General features: G+C 43.0%; 1 long non-coding RNA gene across 1 annotated transcript in view; it reads right to left on the bottom strand.

Moving 5' to 3' along the window:
- Positions 1-5,127, bottom strand: part of LOC144767178 (uncharacterized) — a 130,300-nt gene extending 125,173 nt beyond the window's left edge. The window contains exon 1 of the long non-coding RNA XR_013598091.1: positions 4,844-5,127. This is a non-coding gene — a long non-coding RNA (uncharacterized LOC144767178). The remainder of the gene's footprint in view (positions 1-4,843) is intronic.
- Between the last annotated feature and the right edge of the window lie 12,011 nt (positions 5,128-17,138).

Genomic DNA, 17,138 nt, shown 5'->3' with positions numbered 1-17,138 from the left:
CGAAGTTCTTTTGGACAGAGTCCAGTGAGGCCAAGTAAGTAGTACTCTTAAAATCAGTAGGAAATCTCAAGTGACACAACAATTTTAAAACAATTTAGTGGCTATCTCCCGGCTTTCCGCCTCAGGAGTTGCGAAGGTTCTGACGGAGAAGATGAAGATTGCACTAGAGACGAATGAACCAAGAGATAATCAATACGAGAAAAACTAGAATGAGGAGAGGAAAAGAAAGAAAAATCACTACCCGTAGGATTATGAAGACGCCAGATATCTTGAAGATTAGCAGAAGAGCTCATATTTAATCATTGTTTGTGAGCTCTAGGAGGACAGAAGGAAAAAGCTGAGTTCCTATCTAGCACGGGATCTATAAGTAAATTAAAATCACCACCAACTATTAAATTGCCATTATGAGGTATATGGGCAAGTAATTTAATGATCATTTGCCAAAAAGAAGGATCGTCATTATTTGGAGCATAAATATTCAGAACATAAAGATCAGTAACCCCATCAGACAATCTAGATAAGAACCAACGACCCTCAGAATCATGTTCAGTAGAGATCACCGATAACCCAGAATTTGTAGATATAAGTGTTATCACACCATTCTTCTTGCCAAGGGCATCCGAACACACCACATCCAGAACCCACTCCTTCTTCAACCACAGAGCCTACCTATATGAAACTTTCGTCTCCATGACTTCACATCTCTAAGTTACAGGAAGACAATCTCCAACAAACACCTAGTAAATTCATTTTCTTCTTGTTTCATTTTCTCCTTTGCCCTTTTTTATTGATTACGATAGAAACATGAATTTTTTCATCACAGCCCACACTTGTTTCGCCCTCTGAACTTTTTCAAAGCCGATAAAAGACATACATTTGCATTATTTACAAAGCAGAATAAAATATCCATATCTCATAAGCTGCACATAAATGCCATAAAGGAAAGGATCAAATCAACGATAAAGGATATCAAGAACATTCTAATGATGGATTCATATTCAACAAACGTTTGTGTTTGTGGGAATACTCTAAGAATACTCAGAACATGTTCTTTTGCAGTTAGTAATAATAGATACGCTTGTGCACTATTTTACTTTTACTAACAAAGAGTTAAACTTTTAGTGGGCAATTCACAAATGCAGTTAAGTAATTGAGTACTACAATAGTACATTTCTAAGTACTCCGAAATGTCTTTGTGAATGGGCTCCTAAATACCTCAAACTGTGAGGGTAGTTAACAGGGGTGAAAGTGGGCAGTGGTATGTCACAGATGTTCCACCACATATCTTTGTTTTAGTTTTCTCTGCACTGTAACGTCCCCCTCTTTATTTTATCTTACGTTCATAATCGTAGAGTCCAGAAAACACCATCCCAAGTGCAGAACCATAAGCTTCAAATTGGAGAGAGGAGGCATCCTCAATCGACCCCCATAAGGTGGCTGAATGGTTGATTACAGTGATTTCTATATATGGACATACATCCTTTGTGAAAGCCCCAGGGAGCGGTCTATTTCAATCTCCCAGGTAACATCAATCAGCATTAGGTGGCACGGGCCCTCCCCAAGATAATGTGTATTGCAAGCTGGGTTAATGTGCCATTTGGAAAGGGTAGTGTTCTTGTAACAAGTGACCTCAAAAGGACATTGTATTACCCTCCTTTCTGCATCATTCTGTCTATCACAGTGTTCATAAATGCCTTGGCCAATTCATTTTCCAAAAGTGCCATAAGTCGCCTGCTAAATATGTCGTCCAAGTAATAATTTGTTAGGTGCCTGTCTGTCTAAACTTTGCAATCCATAACCTACTGTAGCCCAAGCCAGGGCCTTCAGATGAACACAGGTGATATAGTGGTAAATAGACCTGTCACATCCGTTAGGCACTCAGAACTTGAAAGTTAATGTGGTGCTTGTTGGAGCTCCCGCAGGTATTACACATCATCTGGCCAGTTCGAGTTAGTACCTTAAAGCCATCTTGCTTTGAAAATGACCTACTGCTGGGGCTTCCTGGAAGGTGGAACTTCTGTTCCCGATCCCTGGCAACAGCAGTCACAAAGACATGCCGGAGGCCCTGCTGATATGCTCTATCTATGGCCCTTGCCCGGCATCCTGGGATGGAAGACAACCAGTACAAGAACCCTCCCTTACAATCATCCTGCTAATCCAGTGGCAGACTAAGGATGCCCAGTAAAAATGCCTTCAGAGTGCTGGCTCTGCCCTTTGAGGCAAGCTCTTGAACCACGTGATCTTTTTTTTATGAAACAGCATACCACCTATGTTGGTTTGGGCCATCCCTGTGTTTCGATTAAGAGTGTGGGCCCCGTACATAGGCTGTAAGAAACATCCCAAGACATATTAAAGGGTCCAGTCAATGACCCTGCCTTGCTGTGTTGACGTATATCAAACAAAATAGTCGAAGCACAGATCAAAACATACCAAAAAATAATATTTCAAAAAAATGTATGTATTATTTATAATAGTTGCGTTCATATATGGCTGCAACATACACAAATAGTAGAACAAAAAACAGAAGGAAAGTGACTTTGGTGTGATAAGTTACATAAAGTGAATATGTGCATGATAAGGAATAATGATCAGAACATACATAAATTAAATATATATATATAAAGTTTTGTGCTTTTTGCCTCTATTTCAGTTGAGACAGGAGATGAATCTCACAACTCTATTGTGTCGGTAGAGGTTAGTTTCACTGCCCACTGGGGTTTGATTTACTATGATACATAATGGGCAAGAGTAGCAATGAATTGAATTGTAATCACTGCTTAATTTGTAAAAAAAAAAGTGCAGGTGCTGAAAATTTTGCCAAGGAGGCCACCGCTCACTTCTTTCTCCGGTGAGCCTCACTTTCAACACTCACACTGCCTCAGTCTCTATCTTCTAACCTTGATCTGTTGTCTGTCCCCCAAGTCTTTGCTCTAAGAGTCTATGCTCTCACCTCTCTATTTGTTTTCTATCATCTTTGTCACACTCTGTACTTCTGATACGCCCTCTATTCATTTTAGCCCTGTCCTTTTTTCTCTTCACTTTTATACACGCTCTGCTCTCTCTCCCCTCGATCTTGGCTCTTTACTATCACTCTCTCGCAGTGATTAGCTGTGTCACCATTTTATAATTTGTCAGCTTTTTTTCCTCTGTCCTGTCCTCCACATCCTTTCCTCCACATCCTTTCATTCTATCTTCTCTCTTCCTAATGCTCTCTTCTTCACATCATGGCTGCTTTCTCTTTGTATCTGATTTGCTCTCCTCCTTTTCTCCTACTTTGCTCCATTTTATCTCTCTCTTCTCTTGTTGTTTCTTCTCCTCTTTACTCTTGCTGTCTCTCATTTCTAACACTGCTGCTGCCTGTGACCCCTGTACATGTCCCTGCTATTTTGAACTCTGCGTTTTCCTGTTGTCATTCCTAAAGGAGCCGAAGATGACGTGTTTACTTTCTTACCTACACCGAGTGCAAAAACAAAATGAACACCAAATGAAAATGCTTTTTTGCGTATATTATTCAGTGTGGTATGACTGGGTTTATTGTGGAACAGGCGACTGCTTGAGCCCAGCAGGCCATGTCACTGCTAGTGCTGTCTGTAATTAGAAGGTCCAGGGATGGTGACGGCATCGGCATCCACTGCTCAGCTTACTGTGACCCTGCCTGCTACAGCACAGGCATTGTCCCAAGCAGTAATGCTGCAGATGATGGTAAGGATGGCTGTGGTGCCTACTGGACTCACTCACGCTCAGCATTTACCATGTTTGGGTGCAGCGCACAGATTCTACAGGTAACGACATGGCACACGAAAGTTGTGTTGGGTCATGGCCGCATCAAGCACATTGAGGATAGCAGCAATGCAGGGCTGCCGGATATGCTACTCTGGCTATGCAACAAGTGGAAAGTCCACACTTACTTTCATTTATTCTTCCTCAAGAGCCCTCACTCCCAAGTTCCAAATGCGCTCCTGCATCTTCCTTGCTTCAACTCCATTATGAGCCAGCCCCCAGCTACAATTATCCAATGGGAGGTTTAGGCTCAGGCAGTGGCAGGGTGCAGCATTCTAGGGGAATAGAATGCAAGCCATAGTTTGTCTATGACTTCTTGGATTTGTGATCAGTGTGATGACATCATCACTAACGTGGTGATACGCAATCAAACCTGCCTGGATAGGCGTATGCCGGCCTGCCTATGAACATTTACCAGCCAGTCACCATGCAATGTATGTTATTCTTTTTATTTTGAATTTGAACAATTAATATTGAGACCACCACCTGCAGGGTTAGAAATTGTAGCCCCGGCCCTGTGAAAGAAGTGCCGGTGCTGAGCACCTGAAAGCATCTGCTCAAATTAAGCACTGATTGTAACCCTGCCATGTCTATGACCATTCCGGCTGGAGTGTAAAGTACTGTTTTTATGTTGGAATGAGCACAATTCCATGACAATATTGTGATCAATTGACTACTTCTGCCCTGGCCCACTGGGGACGTCTTTGTAATTTCAATATGATCGTTGATTATGAAAGAGAGTGCTATGCAAACTTTCATTATTAAGGAATTTCATATAGCGCAAACTAGACCCGAGAGTTCGGGTATCAGAGCGCTTTACATGAGCACCAGTTTCATTAAATGAGGACACATTAATTTTTTGTTAGGCACGGGGAGATTATGTGATTTGCCCAGAATCACAGGATGCTTAGCTTCCTTGCCGAGACTTGAACCCGGTTCCTCAGCTTCAAGGTTGACCGCTCTAGATGTAAGGCTACATCCTCTCCTTAAACTTTTCCATGTCTACTAGCATTTGCCCTGCAACATGTATATGCTACAAATATCTTTCAAAACGGTTACTTACCTGTTGATGAAGGCGTGAAGCTGAAACGCATCCTGTGAGACCTTTGTTTTGTTGGTTAACCCATGAGCAATAAATCCACTTGGAAAATCTTTGAGTGCCCCACCTTCTTTGTGATACTTTCTGAAGGACTCAAGTATATATATATATTGCACCAGAAGCTCTCCTTCGGGACGGTCTGGGACCGCAGGAGATTGGCGCACACCCAGGCGGAGCACACCGGCTATTTTAATTCCCAAAGTTTAGCGTGTTTCAGTGCGCTCTCAGTAAAACACAACTCCGTCAAGTTTGCCAATCCACCATTTATTTCACAACGCGTTTCGATTCCGAAGAACCTTGATCACGTGCAACTTATACCAAATCAGAGAGACTGTAATAGTCTGCAGTGCAGAGAATGAAAAAGGACCAATGTATAGTTAATAGCAGACATGTTGTAGTGGCAAGCTAGTCCGATACATGTAAAATACATATTGTATGCGATAAATCAATAAACCCACATGTGTATATGTGACACACCTCAATTGAGCATGGGCCCGTCTCTCAGCATGTAACAAAAATATACGTGTGCCTGGTCCCGGCACAAGCTGGTATTGCGCATGTCAATGTCAGAACAAAACTTTATCAATGTCAAAGTTCCAGACATAAACAAATCAAATTTCATGGCAGACATGTTATAGTGGCAAGCCTGTCCAATACATGTAAAGTGCATAGTGTTTGTGACAGTACAAACAAATTAACCACATATTAGAATGCATATGTGACGAATCTCTATAGAGGGAGAGCATGGGCCTGTCTATCAGCATGTAACAAAACAAAACGCGTGCCAGATCCCGGCACATGCTGGTATTACGCATGTCCTTGTCCGAACACAATTTCATTTTTTCGGAACAACCTTTTGTCAATGTCTAGGTTTATGCCATAAAACAAGACTGGTAAGAATGAAAGTTTAATTATATGAATGATACTGCATAGCCGGGGGATTCTAGTCCAAGTGGACAGTGACATCCTATTGTAAAACAAGTAGCCAATAGGCGGCTTACGTGCAGGTTACCGAATAGATTAGTGCCTTGCAGTGTGTAACAAAAGTGCAATGCTGTCAAGGACCGTCTTACCCCAGATAGGAATATTTCCGGTAATACTGAGAGCCAAATGGACAGGTGCCCTGAACAGAAACCAGTGCTTGACTAAATATTGGGCTAGTGCCCCACGACTACTGTAGAAAAATTGCAAACAGTTCAAACACTCTATTCATTACAAAGGTCCTACTGTGCTCAGTGATGGAGACAGAGCTCTGTTCCCAACCGATCCAACGCACACGTACAGGGTACAGTCTCTCTCAAGTGCTGAAGTGCCCAAATGGAACCGGGAGGGTAGAAAGGGTAGGCGGCCCATGCAGGTGATTACAGGTGAGTGGGCTCCTTCCTTCCTCCTGTGTGAGACAACAATAGAAAGAACCCAGAATAAAAAATTAAAAAGAGTGTGGATACCAGTTTCCACCTCGTCAAAACACAGTTTTATATGTATGTAAACAGATAAAGTCAATATAGCTGTTCAACTGTTGTGAGGGAGAAAATCAGAGAGGAACAGAAAACAGCATTTCAGTACCATGTCAACAGTACAAGGGAGCATACGTTCAAAGCCCGACGTCTATTCATGTTCGTTATACCATGGAGTGCAAAAGCAGACACCAAACCAAGAGTAGAGCAGGGAAAGGGACAGTTCTTCGCAAAATGTGGAAGACCTGTCGTCCAACGTGAGGAAACATTACTCCTTCAGGTGTATAGATAATTCTTCATCCTGGTTGAGTCCCCCAGGGGTCTTGGTTTGGAAGTTGATGATATGTTTGCACTCCCTCTGTCTCAGGTAAGGACCCTGTTACCCCCATGGGGCCCATTTTCACCTTTTCTAAGATGTGAAAGCATAGATTGGTTGTTATGGAAAAGTGTCTATCTTGAAAATGTCAAGCTACGGGGAATTTCTGGTCACTGTGAACGAGAGCTCTGTAATGCTCTTTCTTGGCCATCAGTGTTTTAGATCCGATGTACCAGAGATTACAGCTGCATTCAATCGCATAAATGACAAAAGTGGAGCTGCATATGAGGAATTGTGTTATTTCTTTCCGCACCCCATTATATTCTACGTGATTACGGAATTTGCTGTTTTTACAGGCTTTACAGTGCCCGCAAGGGAAGAAACCATGCAGGCAATGTATGTTTCTGTCAGGATAGATGGTGATATCACTGTGTACTAGCTGGTCCCTCACACTTTTGCCTCTCCTGTAAATTATGTTGGGTCTGTCTGGAGTTTTGAGTATGTTCCAGTTTTGAGTTAAGATGCATTTGATGCCTCTCGACTCTGAACTGAAGGTCATGATCATTCTAGTGTTTTCCCCTTCACCACTTGTGTCAGGATCAGGTGTGTCAGCAATGGTCAGAGATCTATCCATGGGGTCAGCCCTCTCCTTGGCTTTTTTGAGCACCCAATTCGGATACCCCCTCTCCCTGAAGCGTTCAACCATCCATTCGCTCTCAAGTTGGTATCCCTCATCAGTGTTGCAATTTCTCTTCACACTCAGCAGCTCCTCATAGGGGATGCTCCATTTGAGAGCCTCAGGATGGCTGCTGAGGGCATGGAGCACACTATTACCTGCTGTGCATTTCCTGTAAAGAGATGTGTGAACTCGAAGGTGCTTGATCTCTAACCTGACATCTAAGTATTCTGTGTCTTTGTCGCTTATGTTGCCGCTCAGTTTGATGTTCCTGTCATTGACATTGAGTTTGTCAATGAATGACAAGGCCTCGTGTTGGTGACCCACCCAGATGATAAACAGGTAGTCGATGTAGCGTAGCCACATCGTAACATGAGTGAGGTCATTCTGGTACTCGGGGTCAGAGAAAATGTCCTCTTCCCAGCTTCCCATGAACAGGTTGGCAAAGCTGGTAGCAAAGCAAGATCCCACCGCGATTCCGGTGGTTTGACGATAAAGAGTACCATTGAACATGAAGATGTTGTTTTTGAGACAGTACTTTATCATCTCCAGAATCATCTTGCTATGTTCCTGAAATCTCAGGGGTCTAGTATCTAGATAGTGTGCACATGCCACTAACCCTTGCTGTTGGTCTATGATGGTATAGAGACTATTTATATCAAGGGTGATGAACCAATGGTCGTAATCCCACTCCATGTCCTCAATCCTCTTGAAATATATATGATAAATAAACATCACAGCGGGTCTTCCTCAGGACTGAACTACGGATTGTAGACAGTCTATTCGAAAAGACTCCTCAAAGCCTGGATGGAGCATGAAAGTACTTATAGAGAGACCATATCTCCTTGAAGTAAGGGCCCATGCATCTCGCTGGGCACGGCCGGAGTTATTCACTCCCAATATGTTGCTCGAGTAAGCAATGAGAAAAATCTTGGTAAGAAGGTTAATGAGTTGATGTTGTGTTACTTGACAACAGTTGAGGTATTAAGAGGTACTATCATAATTTATTATTAGGGTGAGGTTTAACCAGGCAAAAATGTCTCTGAGTTTCAACAAAAAGGATGAGGAAAATTCCACAAACCTGTTGGAATCTCTGCTGGTAATTGGCAGTGAATGCCGAAGATGCCTCGTTCTGTTGACCAAAGGTTAACCCCATTTCTAAGTAGTCTGAAGATACTGGATTTTTTTTTACCATTTGGTGCATTATACAATATTAGTCCTGCTACTCAAATGTATGTCACAATATCGACTACAAAAGTATTGCAATGCTAAAAAACATTGTAAAAATGCAGATTACCAATACATCAACTTTTCAAAAAACCCTATGAAATATATAAAAATATCGACTTCAAAAATAGTTGTAACAAAAATATTGGAACCACACCAATATTGAGATAAAAACAATATAGTGTCTGGATATTGAGAAAACGTTAAAGTAAATGCAAATCCACAAAAATGTTAATAATGAATATATCAACAACTTAAACATCATTTTAACTAATAAACATAAAATAAATACACATGAAATAATGTACTAACACATAAAATGAACAATGCACTAAGATATACTCTAAATGAGCATATAAACAAATGCATATATTAATTACCATCTTTCATAAAAGAATAATACCTAAAAAAGTTCCTAAGTAAAACTTTGATCAATGAAATTCAAACCTACAACAATTGTCAAATAGAGAAAAAAGAAGTAATTGGTAAATAACATAAATACAAGGGGCATGGCAAAGATGTTGCAGAGCTCAGGTGCCTCGTGCTGAGGCTCTGCTAGCTGTTGGGCTCAGCAGCACTTATCCTTACCACTTTGAATCCTCACCTCATCAGCAGAGATTTCCTCTTGGCCCTCGATGTGACGGTGTGGATGAGGGAAGGGCCAGATGTTGCAAAGTCATCCTGTGCACCCCCATTTATTGCTGACAGGAACTGGTGGTAGCTGACGGTCTCCTGGGCTCTGCTAGTCAGGCCCAGAACCAGTGCTATGTTAAAACTAAGCCTGGGCGGAGTTCAAGAAATTGTGCTACGCGTAACTCCGCGAAGTACAAAAAAAACCTCTGCCAGGCTACGTAGAGCTCCATAAGCGGTGGAGTTTGTTAGAAAAATGTGAAATTATTGCGAATGGCACCATGCACAGTGCAAGCGGGTGCTGCTTCATTTCTGCCTCTCGAGTAGATTTTCTACTTGAGCGGCAGCTTTCGCAACGCGAACGGACGGTTTCTCAATGCGAGCAGTCGCGAGCATACACTGACACTCCCTTTAGGAAATCCGACCACCCGCATTGAGAAATCTCTGATTTCCCTCACTTGCACTTGTCAATGTCAAGTTGACGAGCGCAAGTGAGGGAAATCAGAGAGGAGAAAAAATCTCAATGGGAGGTGGATTTTCCTTGCTCTTGCTCACCAACTTGATGTTGATGATTACGAGTGAGGAAAGAAACTCCGCTCCGCAGAGCGCAGCTTTTCAGAACTCCGCGAGCTCCACATAACGTGGAGTGGGGAAAACTCTGCAAACTCCCCGAGCTGAGTTCACCGCACACACACAAACAAACAAATGCATTAGGGTACACTATGTGTTAGGGTACACCTATGATTGGCATGGCCTACCCTATACGTCCCTAGTAGATAATAGGGCAGGGGATTGAAACTACATTTAGGTCCCCTGTATATAATCGGGCATGGCAGTTTAGAGGCCAGCAGCCTTCGTGGCATTTGCAGCACTGCTTTTAATATACATTTTGCCCAAATTCGACTTTGGTGGCAGGGGCACTTATAAAGTGGTAATCTACATTATTCTTACATAGTAGTTACCCCAAGGGTGTCTCCTAGGTGTCCTATGAGTGGGGGGTCATGTAATTGTAAGCAGGGTCCTTATAGAAGATGTTTTAAATGGCCTGGGATAAAGAAAGTGCACATTTCACTTCCCACATTGTAGTAAAGTCCCTCCCAAAATCGACTCTGGTTCTATGAGGGCTGTGGGATGAGGATCCACACTACTTTTACATATTAAAGACCTCCAAGGTCTCCCCTAGGTGGAGGTCATGTGACTATAAGCAGGGCCTTTATAAAAGAAGTTTTGTATGCCCTGGTGATTGAGAAATTGCACATTTCATTTTCCCCATTGTAGAAACCTAGCCACATAGGATATCATTGCAATAGTTTATGGACACATAGATATTGCAAGGAATTGAATAAATATCATTTAAAGACTTGCCATTGCTGAACTTATCCTAAATTGTACAGGAAAGAAGTTATAAGACGTTCTTGTCTGTAAGCCAAAGTTCAGCCTTCCTGCAGTCTTCCCTGATTGGTCAGAGTTAACAGGATTAGCCAGGCCGCTTTGACGAAGGGCTACACAGGAGTGCCAGAGCAGAGGTGAGGGGTCGCAAAGCATGAGGCTTCAAAGTAGGAACAGGACAGGCAGGGAATGCCAGGCCTACATACCCCCATCCAGTCTGGCCCAGCCAGATAGCAGGCTTAAGGAAAGAATCTGCAGATGTTAGGAGGAGGAGAGCTATGGAGTGAGCAACACTGGAGGTTAGTTTAGCTAGTTCTTGCTCCTCTGCTGAGATTTCAGCCATCATGAATTTTGGAGTAATTGTGCTTTCTGCGACAAGATTATGCCACACTTTCGAGGAAGTTGTCATGCTCTATGGTATTGTCTTGCACTGCATTGGACAGGAGTGCTACCCTGCTAGACCCCAGAGAAGACTAAATAAATATACAAGAGGCGCAGAGCCTCTCAGATCTGCTACTTGAAACTAAGAGACGGAGAAGGACTGTTCTGCTAAAATACCAAGCCTTGCATTCTGAGTGACTGCCTCCATCTGCCATACTATCTGAAACTACTGTCCTATGGATGTGCCTTGATTCAAAATTATTAAAGTGTGGACTCCTTGCAAGCTACAGGTTAACAGATCTCCCCTGCACCATCTCCACCAAGAGTCCCCAGCCTGGAGTGCATCCAGTGGACATTTAAGGATTTGGCCAGGTGCATTGTGGGAATTGTGGTACCAACCTTCCAAGTACCATTCAGCAGATTCTGGACGCTTACATTTGTGTTTTGGACACTTTGAACACACAAGAAGAACTTCAGGAAGCACCTCCTGAGGTTTAAAGAACTTTCGGGAAACATTTCCAGAAGCTGACTGGCTGGACCAGGAAAGCCAAGCCGGCCCTATTCAACCACGACCCGCCCTGGACTGCTAAATCTTCCAGCTGAAAAGCTTTGGAACTCCAACTTCCAGGATTTGACCGGGCATCGTGGAAACTCAAGCTGGCATACCTTCTCGGAATTTGGCCTGGTGAGCAGCCGGGTCAGGGGTAGGAAGAAAAAGCTCCAGGCAAGTTTTTAAGTGTGAAGGAAAAGTTTTGACCAGGGCCTCCCACTTAGTGCAGCCGGCCAGGGCTCCATCACAGTTGGCCTGACTTTGTCTCTGTAAAGCGCGACCAGATGTCCCCGAATGGCAGTATGGCCTTTTAACCACTATAAGGTGGTATTTCTTATAAAATTCATATCTTCACAATAATTCACAATAGAAAAGCCAGCTAAATGCATTTTTATTGTCAATTAAATTCTATTTAGATTGAAATTTGAAAACAGTGAAAAACAAGCACATGAAAACAAAAACACCTGTGAATTTCTTCATATAAGAAAACTTTATTTTACATTCCCAAATGGAAAGTGGTCCTGATGAGACCTCTGCACATTTGAGAAATCATTGCCACTACACTTTGGTAGTTGGTAAATTATTAATGTTTTGCAATCGGAATTCGGCCGCAAAACTTTAATAAATACCATTTCAATTCGGTATTTGAAGAGACACCCCTTCAAAAACCTGAATAGTTATTTGGTTGCAAACCAAAATTGCGATTCAGTAACGTGCCACCGAATCGGAGTTTGGGTTTGATACATATCAAAATGATTTTTTTGCTGCCTTAAATGGGCTGATTCTATGAATCAACCCCTTTGCAATCTGAAAAAACCTTGATACATTGGGATGTAAGGACCGTCTTCCTACTTAGATCGGTCAATGTAAAAAATGAGAATGATGCCAAGGTCATTTTTTAGGTGTGCGCTTATGTGGTCACACATGTGACTATAGAATGAGACAATCTGTTATTTACAGTGGCAGTGTCATTGCACCTGTTATTCTTTTCTTTTTGCAAATGCTGAACAGCATTGGCAAACAGCGTTGGCAAAGCCAGTAGGCTTAAACGGTGAGACCTATTGGCTTTGCCACTAGTTGTTTTATCTTTGCTTACTACCTTCCACGTCATAACTTTTTCTATTTGATTATGTTCTTTTCATTCTGAGGCTCTCAGAAGCAGCATATGGGGGACACACTGTGCAGAATAACCAACAGGGACATCTTAAGGGTTTTGGGGGCCCTGGGTCAAACTTGTTTTAGGGGGTCTCTGTTGAAACAGCTTTGAATGTATGATCCAATTACACCTATTTCATGCTCTCTTTGGCCAGGTCATTGACAGTGCACTGGTACATATTCTAAATGTATTTCCATCTAATATTCAGGGATTGTAATATATTTTCTGTAGTGTAATATAGCAGCAGCTCACTAATATTATTGCAAATAGTCTCTGTGACCCTCTACCATTTTTCATATGTGAGGTCCAGTTTCGATCTAAAAGAAACTTTTTTTATGGAAGATGCACGATGTTGAAAAACAAAAACACAAAACTGTTCTGTAAAATGTCTGTACTAAACTCCTACACATTACCCACATTAAAAGCACAATAAAGGAAAACGATATTGAAAAAATATAGGCCACATGTACGATAGTTAGGAATATTGATTTCCTAATTGTACTATTTTTGCAAATCTCAATAAGGAAATCGCTATTCGTAATGCATGAAACTCTTTAGAGTTTCATTAGCATTTTGTAGTGGGTCGCAAATAGACTTACATCTGAATACTAATGAGGTAGATCACAATTTGTGACCCTCTATGATTCGCTACCATCACAGGGTTGGCGGCCCATTGGAGTCAGCAGACCACCATGTCTGTTATTGCTTTTAAATAAAGCAATAATATTTTTTAAGAGTAGGCAGTGATCTGTGGGACCACTGCCTAATCCTAAAAAATATTTATTAAACCATTCTCCTGGGTCCCCCTTCCCAATTGTGACTTGGTTTACCATCAAATTTGAGTTGGTGGTAAAGTGCGAATGTTTTCACGACCGTATTTCAGTTGCAAAACATTTGTACACACCATTGCACATTGGTATTTGGAAAGGACGCCTCTCCAAATATGGAATTGCAAACCTAAATTGCCATTCGTAACAGGTTACTGAATCACAAGTTGGACTTTCTATGGGCCACATATATCAATATTGAAAGTAGAGATTATCTAACTGCGATTTTCTGTATATTGTAAATAGGTTATTTCTATTCCTAATGTATGAAACTACATGAGTTTCATTTAGTGATTCCTAGTGGGTCACAAATCAACCAACCTTATGAATATTAATGAGGCAGGTCTCAATTTAAGACCCATTGGGAATCACTAAATCACTGGGATGGTGGCCTGCTGGGGTCAGCAGACCACCATGTCCGTTATTGCTTTTAAATACAGGAAAACATTTACCTTAAAGCAAAATGGGTGCATTTAAAAAAGAAAAATGAAAAATTTTCTGTACATTTTTTAAGGGCAGGCAGTGGTCCATGGGACCACCGTCTGCTCTGAAATGTTTTTTGTACTACCATACACAAAGCGAGAGGGGTCCCTTGGGGACCGCTTCCCATTTGCAGTCGCACAACATTTGCATTTTACCACCAACTTTAAGTTGCTGGTAAAATGCAAATGTTTTGTTATTGCGTTTCATTCACAAAACATTCTTGCATACCACTGACATTCGGTATTAGGGAAGGATGCCTGCCCTAAACATGCCCCTTCCTAACACCGAATCACAAACACTCTTTGCGATTCGGTAATAGATCACTAAGGGGCAGATGTATCAAGCGGTTTTTTTGTCGCAAACGCTGCGAATCGCAAAATAGCAGCGTTTGCGACAAAAAAACGGGAAATGCGATGTATTAAAAAAATCGCATCGCAAAATTAAGGAATAGCAAAATTTGCGATTCCTTAATTTTGCGCTACCATTTAAGGAATCTCAAAAAGCGATTCCTTAAATGGTATGTAAGAAAGAAGAAAGTTTTGCGAATTCTTTTACAAATGCACTTTTTCCAATTTGTAAAGGTGGCATGTGACGCTCATACATGCCCTTAGGGCATGTATGTACACCATATGCGCACACATGTCAATTTCAGGGGTGCAGCAGGGTGTCCTTAAGACACCCTTGCACGCTTGAAATTATTCTCAATTTGAGATTAGCAAATTGTGAATCGCAAATTGAGAATAATTTCACATTCATTCCTATGGGCCTTGTTAGACCTGGCATCTTTGAAGCCTCCAGCAAAACAAAGTACTCAGGAAACACCCAGAACTGGTTCAGACCGGGCTCAGGGCCCACAAGCACCAAGAGAACAAAGACTTTAGGGGTATAAGTACAGGACCCCTGACAACAGAAAATTAGATCATCCTGGAAATCAAGAAGGAACCTCTGCCAAGGAGAAAGCTGACTCTGAAGAAGGAAGATTGTCCTGCTGTTGCTCTGCTGGACTGACCTGCTGTTGCTTTGCTGCCAAGGAGAGGGGAAGGACTTTGCTGTGTGCTGTGTCCCCTGTCTTGAAGGAATCTCCAAGGGCCTGAGAAGAGCTGGCTCCCTGTTTTGAAGTCCCAGGGACAAAAGGACTTCACCCCCAGCTTCCCTGAACTCTGCTGAGAGAGTTCTGTCCCTCCTAGAGTGCTTGATCCAGTTGTGGGGCCTCTGGAGGTTGGACCTGTGCTGGGAAGCTTGAAACTAAGCTTGAGTGACTTTTGAAACTGAAAAGTGTCGCATCGCTCGCTTGCAGAGCGCATCCCCGACAGTGCGAGAAGTTGCCCGCCGCTACGGAGGTCGAGATCGTCGCAGCGCCTGACGCCACTGCCAGAGACGTTGCATCCTTCGTTTGCGGGACGCACCAGACCGGTGCGGGAGAATCGAACATCGCTGCGAGTATCGTCGCAGAGCCTGTCGTCGCTGAGTGAGAACGCCACACCGCTTGCTTGCGGACCGCATCACGTCGCTGCGAGTGTCGTCGCAGAATCATCGCATCGAGGAGCTGCGAGAGAAAGGATCGCCGCTGGACCGCGCATCGTCGCCCCGGAGATCGTCGCAGCACCTACGAGATCGTCGCATCGTGCCTTTGCGAGAACAGACTTCCTACGGAACCTACGCACCGGAATCCATACAAGTGGCCTTCCTCCCCATACAGACCGGATTCGTCGCAACACGCCCGCTGCTGCAGCGGGGCTGTCGCATCGCCTCCCCAGGGTCTCAGGAGCAACGCATCGCTTGTTTTCCACCGCACCAGCTTCTGCTTTTGGAACTTTGTTGCAACTAAAGGTACTGTGAGTAAACGTGACGCACCTGTGAACTTTTCACGCATCTGTGGTTTATTTTACCGCAACTTGAAGAATTTTAACGCAACCTTAAGAACTCTTTTTGAAATCATATTCTTGAACTGTGTATGTCGGATTTTTTGTCGTTTTGGTCTTGTGTAGTTTAGATTAAAAATACCTTTATTTTTCTAAACTGTTGTGGAGTCAGTTTGTGGTGTTTTCACTGTGTTACTGTGAGTGTTGGTACAAATACTTTACGCATTGCCTCTGGTTAGCCTAGACTGCTCGTGCCAAGCTACCTAGAGGGTGAGCAGGGGTTATCTCAGAGGGTTATCTCCTTGCCCTGACTAGAAGCAAGGGTCCCTATTTGGACAGTGGTACCTACCTCTGCCAACTAGAGACCCCCAGATCTAACATTGGTGGTCAGGCGGTGGGATTTGAACTTGTATTTGTACTTGACCCACAGTAATTGGTGTACATCACTAGTGAGTGCAGACCACTACGCCACCGCATACTCCTGGTTTTTGATTTTTTGATTCTATTTTTGAGTAACTCTTCAATACAGCATGTCTTTGCATGGGAAGGCACCCAGTAAGGAGGCAGAAGTAGAGATGGAGTTTGCCATTGGAGATTTGTATTCATACAAAGTTGAGCAACTTAGGAAATTCTGCCTTGAGTTTGAGTGCCCCATAAAAAGCGCCTACAGAAAGGAGGAGCTGCAGAAAATCTTGAAGGCCCATTGGGAGGCACAAGAGGGAGAGGATGATGTGGATGTAGAAAACAGTTTTCAAGTCACAGATTTGCCAGTGGGCAAAGTAGGTGCAGGAGCTGGCAGCAACCATTCCAGCAGGGGCCTCTCCCCAGAAGAGTTACAAGAAAATCAGAGAGTTAGAGAGTATGAGTTGGAAGTCATGAAAATGAAAATGAAGCAATTGGAAGTAGAAAAGGCGGCGGAGGAGAGCAAAAATGCCCGTGCCTTAGAAGAGAAGAAATTGCTTTTGGCTCATGAGGTGAGCATGAGAGAACTGGATCTTAAAGCCAAGGAGGTGGATGCCAGTTCTAATGGTGGTAGCGCGCAGCCAGTGCATGGGGTAAAGTGTATATTCTCAAGGACCTGGTACAGAATTACCATAGGGGTGAGGATATTTATGCCTGGTTCACTTCGTATGAAATTGCATTGAAGTTGAATGGTGTGCCTGATCAGCATTGGGGGGCAGGCCTGTGGAAACATTTTGAGGCTTCTGGGAGGAGTGCTCTAGAGCCCTTAGAATTAGCAGGTGCCATGACCTTCCCCAATATGAAGGAGGCCTTATGTCTCAGGTATGGCCTTACCCCAGAGCA

The sequence above is a fragment of the Lissotriton helveticus genome, chromosome 7, assembly GCF_964261635.1.
Source record: "Lissotriton helveticus chromosome 7, aLisHel1.1, whole genome shotgun sequence".
Classification (NCBI taxonomy): domain Eukaryota; kingdom Metazoa; phylum Chordata; class Amphibia; order Caudata; family Salamandridae; genus Lissotriton; species Lissotriton helveticus.
Note: the sequence above shows the minus strand (reverse complement) of the source record. Positions and strands in the feature narration are given on the sequence as shown.